This window comes from Rattus norvegicus, chromosome 14, assembly GCF_021556685.1.
Source record: "Rattus norvegicus strain SHRSP/BbbUtx chromosome 14, alternate assembly SHRSP_T2T, whole genome shotgun sequence".
In the NCBI taxonomy this organism is placed as follows: domain Eukaryota; kingdom Metazoa; phylum Chordata; class Mammalia; order Rodentia; family Muridae; genus Rattus; species Rattus norvegicus.
This window is the reverse complement of record NC_141547.1, coordinates 85,777,680-85,786,121: the sequence shown is the minus strand read 5'-3', so window position 1 is coordinate 85,786,121 and position 8,442 is coordinate 85,777,680. Positions and strand designations below refer to the sequence as shown.

Sequence of the window (8,442 nt, the reverse complement as noted above, 5' to 3'; positions counted from 1 at the left end):
GGGGTGGGGGGCTTGCTTTATTGGGAGAGCACTGTTCTGTTTTTTAGAGTTTATTTTTATTTTGCGCATGTGACTGTTTTGCCTGAATGTGTGTCTGTAGACCATGTGCATACATTGTCCATGTAGGCCAGAGGAGGGCGTCGGACTTCCTGGGACCAGAGCTACAGGGCTGTGAGATGCCACGGGGGTGCTGAGAACCATGCCACTGACCCGTCTCTCCAGACCCATTTTTTTTCCCCGTTATTTGTATTACCTTTTGCTTTTCTTTGGGGCGGAATCTTGTTTTGAAGCCATGGCTGTCCTGGAAAACTCACTACATAGCTCTCTGGCTAGCCTCAGATTTACAGTGATCATCCTACATCAGTCTCCTAAATTCTGGGAGTACAGGCATCTACCTACAATTTGTTTTTTAGATTATTTAAAAATTAATTCATCCAGAAGAATGAATTATTTTTTCTGTTATAGTACCCGATTGAACCCAGGGTTTAAGCATGCTAGGCAAATGCCCTAAGCTATATTGCTTTCCTAACTGCCACTGCCCCTCTTTTAACAGACGAGATCTCGTTTTGTTGCCAGGCTGGCCTCGAACTCCTGGCCCAGTCAGCAGGGGTAGCTGGACCACAGGTTCATGCCACCTTCCCAAGTCTTCCACTTTCTCTCCTTTGCAGGGCTGTGAACTAACCCACGGCCTGTTCATGCTAGGCAAGCATTGTGCCACCGAGTTACTGTCACAAGCAAGAGGGTAGGCACACATAGTAAGTATAACACCAGTTATATTTTATTATGCCCCGGGCTCTCTGCCCTCTCCAGGAGGGGCTCAGTGACCACAGGGGTGGACAGTGGAATGTCAATTGATCTCAGGTACCTTCTTGAGCCTAGGTAACCTTTGTTGTACCAAGTGTCATGCTCTGTCCCATCTGCCCTCCGGGTGGTTCTTGACCCTTATGTTCATTTTCTTACTTCCTCTTATTAATCTCTGCACATACGAAGAAGAGAGATCACATTGATTTGCCCTGCAGTTGGAGAGTCTCCTCCAGGATCCTGACCCTCAAATCAGAGACTTCTGTTAGGGAGAGAATGGACCTGACCTTCTACTAAGATGTGTCGCACAGGTGAGCAGCCTTGGGGAGCCAGGCTTAGGGCCATAGTCAGGAATTCAGATCGTGAACATTGTGTGATGACCCTTAGCAAAAAAAATATAACTTGTTATACAAACTTCATGTATCTACCTTCTTCTTTTTTTTCTTTTTTTTTTTTTTTTTGGTTCTTTTTTTCGGAGCTGGGGACCGAACCCAGGGCCTTGCGCTTCCTAGGCAAGCGCTCTACCACTGAGCTAAATCCCCAACCCCATGTATCTACCTTCTTGCTCATGACAACTATACACACAACCATTTCTCTGTTTGTTTCTTTTTCCTTTCTCTTCCTCTTTCTTTCTTTCTTTCTTTCTTTCTTTCTTTCTTTCTTTCTTTCTTTCTTTCTTCCCTTTCTTTCTGTTTTCCCATCTTATTATACAGACCTGGCTGACCTAGAACTAACTTACTATGACGAGGAGGGCATGTTAAGCCATCAAGCCCAGTTTCTTTATAGTCGAAAGGGTCTACTTTTATGGTTATTCTCTGAGTTAGACTGAGACGGTTCTGCTGAAAGTTGGGGCAAGTCTATCATGTCTGTGTTTGACTCACTCGGAAGTCAACTCTTCAACCTAAAGCCAGTATTCTGAGTCCAGATAAAATCCTACCCCAAGTGTTTCCCTCTTGCGTGTGAGCCAGGAGGAGAGGTGGACTCACACGCAGTACCGTTTTCCATTATCTAGGGGTCACTGGGGTATTCTTTATCCAAGTAGAGACTGGCAGGCCCAGCTGAGAACCCCCTTGTCTACCGTTCCATGGTGTGGGAACAGAGAGGTAACGTCGTGATCTGACAACAGGTTCCATGGCCTCACGGGCTGTCTATTCTGCAGGAGGCAGGAGGGACGCCGTGTCCCACCCAAAATCCTCTCCTAGGCTCCCAGGGGAACAAAGCTTTGCCCACACAGGAACGAGCTCTGTCACTTCCCTAAGCTGCTTCAGTGACTTCCAAAAGCTTATAGCTGCTGGTGACATTCAGCCCCGGGGACACCTGAAGAGTGGACTGGAACAGGGAGCCTCGGTCTGTCCCTCCTAAAGTCCCCAAGCTACCGTGGTCGTCTGAATAAGAACAGTCCCATAGCTATTGTGTCTAAATGCTCAGTCAGCGGGGAGTGGCCTACTTGGCTGAGATTAGGAGGTACAGCCCCGTTGAATAGGTGTGGTCTTGTTGGAGGAAGTGTCACTGGCAGGAAGTGGGGTGTGGGTGGGGGTTGGGTTTCAAAGACCCAAGCCAGTCACAGTGTCTCCGTTTTTTTTCCTGCTGCCTTCGGATTTGGTTGTTAGAACTCTCAACTTCTCCAGCACCGAGTCTGCCTGCCTACTGCCGAGATCTCCGCTATGACAGGAGTGGACTGAACCTCTGAAACTGTAAGCCAGCCACTTTCTCTTCACGCAATAGAAGTGACTAAGTGACTAATTCCCATACTGAATGTTACGAACAGCATGAACTCCTGGGTGGTCGTGCACAACGTAGGCTAAGCTCTTCAGGAACTCAGGGGCCCATGGGTAGCTCCTCAGCCAAGCCCCACGGCAAGTGCAGAGTTCTCAGGAAACTCCCAGCATTCCACTGGGTAGGGCCAGTCAACTCCTGTCTGCACTAAGCCCCTAGGACTCTCAGGAGCAGCATCGACCACCCAGGCTCTTCAGCCACATCCTCTGCCTTCACCCAGTCTGCGTCAGCAGATGGCACTTGGCTTGCCTATTGTCCATTGGTGGGCGGTAATTTCTCAGGTCGGACATGTGGAATTTAACCTTCCTGTGTTGAGTGTACAGGTGGGGTTGACCTCATCTGTGGTGTGGGAGGCAGGAATAAAGAAGACTTCTGTGGACCATCTCAATCTCAGCTCCTGTTAGGGATGTCCACAGGTACCCACTCCCATAGGGCAGGTACCCCGTTAGGGCTGGGGGAGAGAGGAAGCTGAGACTCACACACAGCAACCTGGCAGACACCCAATGCCGCCACGGTGTGTCCTTGTTCTCATTTTGTCTTGAGGGAAAGAAAAGGTCAGAATATTCCAGAAGCAACTTTAGACAAGCAGAACCATCTGTTCAGTTTAAATCCTCACTAAGAATAATCCTGCAGATGGAGACAGCAGAAATTGCAAGGTCCCCGTCGCCGTGCTGAGGGATTACTCGTTCCGTAACTCCATTTCCCGTGGACCACATGTTACTCTGTCCTACTTATCAGGAATGAAAATGTGCCACCAAAAAAAAAAAAAAAAAAAAAAAAAAAAAAAAAAAAAAAGCCGTACACTTTCCAAGTGACCAAAACAGGACAGAAAACTCACAACCTTGCAGCTCTTCCCCCACTGAGATCCGGCCTGTTCTTCCCCCAAAGCAGAGCTGACATTACTCTACCTCTATTACCCCAAGCTAAGCACAGGCAGACACACTGAGGGTAGGACGCTACAGGTAAAGTTGGGGATAGAAGTGATATTGCAGGGCCACCGGCAGCCCTGGGATATGAATGTCCCGTTCATTACTCTTAAAGCAGATGATACCCAGCATGCATGGTGAGACAGGAGTACGTACAGAGTAAGCGGGTGAGCTCCAGAGAGTTACTGGATGCTTGGAAGTCTGGGACAGACAGTGAAGACCACCAAACGGTGTATGGTCTTGGTTGTCAAATTGACTGGATTAAGAGATATCTAAGAGGGCTGGAGAGATGGCTTGAAGGACCCTAGGACTTTCTCCAGCCTTACACACACCTGTCTCGGGGCAAGGCTAGACCAAGTTCCAGCTTCCCACCTGGGGTTGAAGCTAGGCCAGGTTCCATTCTCCACCCACAGGAACATTTTTTTAAAGGATTTATTTATTTTTATTTATATGAGTACACTGTCGCTGTCTTCAGACACACCAGAAGAGGGCACCAGATCCCATTGTAGATGGTTGTGAGCCACCATGTGGTTGCTGGGATTTGAACTCAGGACCTCTGGAAGAGCAGTCAGGGCTCTTAACCACTGAGCCATGTCTCCAGCCCCCAGGAACATTCTTGAGTAGAAAATTCTCAGAATGTACTGACTGATGCTTGCTAGCCAATAGATTTAAAGGTTAATATGCTTAGACAATAAGTTTGAGCTGTAACCTTGTTGATGTAGCCTGTACCCCTAAAAAGTATAAAAACCGTTTGTTATAGCCATTTGGGGTCTCCTTATAGTTACTCGCCATGAGGGGCTGACTGAGGGTTGACCCAGATGCACTGGAAAATAAACCTCTTGCGTTTGCATCAAACTCTGTTCTTGTGTCTCACTTGGGGAAGTCTCCTGGTAGTTAGGACTCACTTCGAGTCTTACAGGCTCAGAGATTAAGAGCACTGATGCTCTTCCAGAGGTCCTGAGTTCAAATCCCAGCAACCACATGGTGGCTCACAACCATCTGTAATGGGATCCGATGCCCTCTTCTGGTGTGTCTGAGGACAGCCACAGTGTACTTATATTTAATAAATCAATTTAAAAAATAAAAGAGATATCTAGGAACGGTAGCATGCACTTCTGGGTATCTGAGGAGGCATTTCCAGAGAGGATTAATATGTAGCAGGTGATGAGGGATCCACCCTGAATGTGGGTGGCACCATCCAAAGGGCAGGGGACACAGAAAGAGAAAAAGGAGGAGGAAGAAGCAGCCTAAGAATGTGACTATATCTGTCATTCTTGCCATCACCAGAGGACATTGGAAACCTCTTCAGCTTTTCCACATGGACCTCAAACCAGTGACTTCCCAGGGAGATTTCAGGCCTCCAGGGTTGGACCAGAACTGTAGAAGCTTTCAGCTTCGCACACCGCGAAGCTACTGTGTTCTCTGCCTCTCTAGCACACGGATGACCATCATGAAGGTGTGCTGCATCGTCGGGGACATCAATAGGTCTGTCTCTTTCCACAACATCACTTATTGGACAACGATAAACTCACAGGCTAAATTGGTTTCGTAGGCTAAAATTTGCAAGTAGTCTTGATTTCCTTTGACAGCTGGCCAAGGCAAACACAGGTTCTTTTTGTTCTAATCTTAGCCACTGCTGTTAACTTTCAGATTCCACATTATATATCCCACGGCATCTACATATATGTATGTATGTGTAGGCTACAGAATGGCTACACGAGCTTCAGGGCAGAGCAAAGTTGAAGGAGGTCAAAGGGGCCTTACTGAAGCTGGGAAGTATGAAGTGATTCATGCAGAGAGAATTGTTGCACTGACTTCACTCTTTTGAACCTGTATGGTTGATAAGTTCCCATGGGTCTGGTTTCCTAATATGATTTTAACATGCCCATGTGCTCATATGGCCCCGATTTATTTTGAATATTTAATAACAGCATTTATACTTTCAGGAAGATTCAAAAGGACGAAGCTTGCTCACCTGGACTCCATAAAGTTTGAGGCAGGGTCTTTGCACGGCGCCGGCAGTAGTTCCCAACGACCTGTCATCTGATCGTCCGCTGCAACATTCGCCACACTCGGGCCTGGGTTTGCCATGCTAGAGCCTGACAGAGCCCCTTCAGTTGTTCAACTGGCTCTTCTATGGGGGCACAGCTCAGTGGCAGTGCGTGTGCCCTCCACACACAGAACGCTCAGTGTGAACCCCACCACTGCAAATATCTCTTTAAGATCTTGCTTTTGATGCTGTACACATCCTTAGACGTGAGATTGTCGAATTGTATGATAGTTAAAATTTTGCTTTGAGGGGTTGGGGATTTGGCTCAGTGGTAGAGCGCTTGCCTAGCAAGCGCAAGGCCCTGGGTTCGGTCCCCAGCTCAAAAAAAAATTTTTTTTTTCTTTGAGCAATCACTACCCGGTTGCCATTTGGTAGTTTTATTAATTTCTCCCTTCAGGCTCCAGGAAGATCTTCTTTGTTTGTCTATTTGTGCTGATATAACAAAATGCCGGAGATAATGTAATTAGAAATAGACAGACAGAAGTTTGGGACAGATGGCCCAGTGGTTAGGTGTACTTACTACTTCTGTAGAGGACCCAGCTTCAGTTCCCAGACCCCTAATGATGCTCCTAACCATCTGTAATTCTAATTCTAGGATATCCAACACCGTCTTCTGGCCCCTTTCAGACACAGGCACACTCGTGGTTGTGCACACATAGTGTGGGCAAACACTGATGAAGTGGAAATTTCTGGTTTCTTTGGAAACTCAGTTCTGACTCCCCCTCACACAGACACACATAGAGGCAAAAGACCGATGCACATTAAATAAAACTACGTTATATAGAAAAGAAAATACACAAAATAAGAGCACTTAAGATTTGCGAGATGGGGGCTGGAGAGGTGACTAAGAGGTTAAGAGCACTGGCTGCTCTTCCAAGGGTCTCAATTCCCAGCAACCACATGGTGGCTCATAACCATCTATAATGAGATCTGGTGCCCTCTTCTGGCCTGCAGGCATACATGCAGGCGAAAAGCTGTATATATAATAAATAAACCAATCTTTTAAAAAAAATTGTGAGATACAAAGGATTCAGTATCTCTATACATGATACTTCAGAACGTTTCTGGAGAACTAAGGAATATCATGATACTAGCTGCTTGCTTCTAGCCACATAGCAGCTGAGCGGTGAGAATTTTAGGTGTCATGTGCTTTCTGTCCTATTGTCTGAATATGATTGGGCACATATATACACATATAAGAAGCACACATCCTTTGCCTTCCTACTCCTTTATCATGTAACATGATCTCAGGTGGGTTGATATCAGTACTAACTCAGCTGGTCTAGGGTTAGCCAGCTGCCCTGTCTCATACTTGTGATCTCAAGTGCTCGAGACTGTAAGAGAAATGAACAGGCAAGGCCTGGTGGCACGTGCCTGCGATCTGAGGGGCAAAAGGTTTAAGGCTAACCTGAGCTACGGAAGGAGCCCTGTCTCAGAAACAGCCACAGGCTGGGTAGTGTGGCACAGAGGTTAGAGGATCTTCAGTTCCGACCAGCCTACACAGTGAGTCTGAACACAGCTGCCTTACAGAGGGAAGCCTTGACTGGGCCGGGGCATGCTGTAAGTCCTGGGCAGCATCGTGAGGTCTTATCTCATATGTGAAGGAGCCCAGCATAGTGCACATGCCTTGGATCCAGCATTCAGGGCCCAGAGGTAGGCAGATCTCTGAGGTCCAGGTCAACCATGGACCCATAGTGAGACCTCATCATAAATAAAAACAAACAAAAAATCACACAAATAAATAAGTCAGATATGGGTATGGCCCAGGAGGGGAAGGCAAGAGGAAGACCACAAGGCTAAGGCCAGCCTGGGCAGCATGAGACCCTGTCTTAAAAAAACAAAAAACCCCAACAACAACAACAACAAATAAATAAATGAAAAACATCAAACTGGGAAAATTTGCATGTGTACATTTTGTCACAGTTTTTTTTTCTTTTTCTTTTTTCTTTTTTTCGGAGCTGGGGACCGAACCCAGGACCTTGCACTTGCTAGGCAAGTGCTCTACCACTGAGCTAAATCCCCAACCCCTTGTCACAGTTTTTTTGAAATGCTACTTAGTACAAAAGAAAAGGCAGGAGTCCTATCTCAACAAAACAAAAAGAAGGCTGCATCTGGCAGAAAATTAAATAAATCAAAAGGAGGAGGAGGAGGAGGAGAGGGGAGGAGAGGGGAGGAGGAGGAGGAAAAGAGGAAGAGGAGAGGGGAGGAGGAGGAAGAGGAGGAGGAGAGGAAGAGGAGAGGAAGAAGAAGAGGAAGAAGAAGAAGAAGAAGGAGAAGGAGAAGGAGAAGGAGAAGGAGAAGAAGAAGAAGAAGAAGAAGAAGAAGAAGAAGAAGAAGAAGAAGAAGAAGAAGAAGAAGAAGAAGAAGAAAGAAGAAGAAAGAAGAAGAGAAAAGAAGCCAGGTACAGTAGTCACATCTATAATCCCAGTACTTGGGAGAAAGAAATCTCTGTAGTTCCAGGGTAGCCTGGTTGACATAGTGGATTCCAGGGCAGCCAGAATTACACAGTAAGACTCAAAGAAACAAAAACAAACCAATAAACCACACCACACACACACACACACACACACACACACACACAAACAAATCGATCACACAAAAGAAAAGAATTGACAGGGGTTGGGGATTTGAGCGCTTGCCTAGGAAGTGCAAAGTCCTGAGTTCGGTCCCCAGCCCTGGGGAAAAAAAAGAAAAAAAAAGAAAAAGAAAAAGAAAAGAATTGACACTTTCCTCTGCCTAACAAGGATTTCTGGACAAGAGCTTCCAGATTAGATAGTCTGGTAGACCGTATGACATGCTGACTGGGCTGGGTGTGGTAATCACACCCTTGGGAGTATTCCCTAAATGCTTGCTTGCTTGCTCTCTCTCTCTCTCTCTCTCTCTCTCTCT

General features: G+C 46.5%; 1 long non-coding RNA gene across 1 annotated transcript; it reads left to right on the top strand.

Moving 5' to 3' along the window:
- The first annotated feature begins 2,288 nt into the window (after positions 1-2,288).
- Positions 2,289-7,442, top strand: LOC103693157 (uncharacterized). Its single transcript, XR_015637548.1, has 3 exons — positions 2,289-2,495; positions 4,791-4,988; positions 5,450-7,442. It is a non-coding gene; the product is annotated as an uncharacterized LOC103693157 (long non-coding RNA).
- The last annotated feature ends 1,000 nt before the right edge of the window (positions 7,443-8,442 follow it).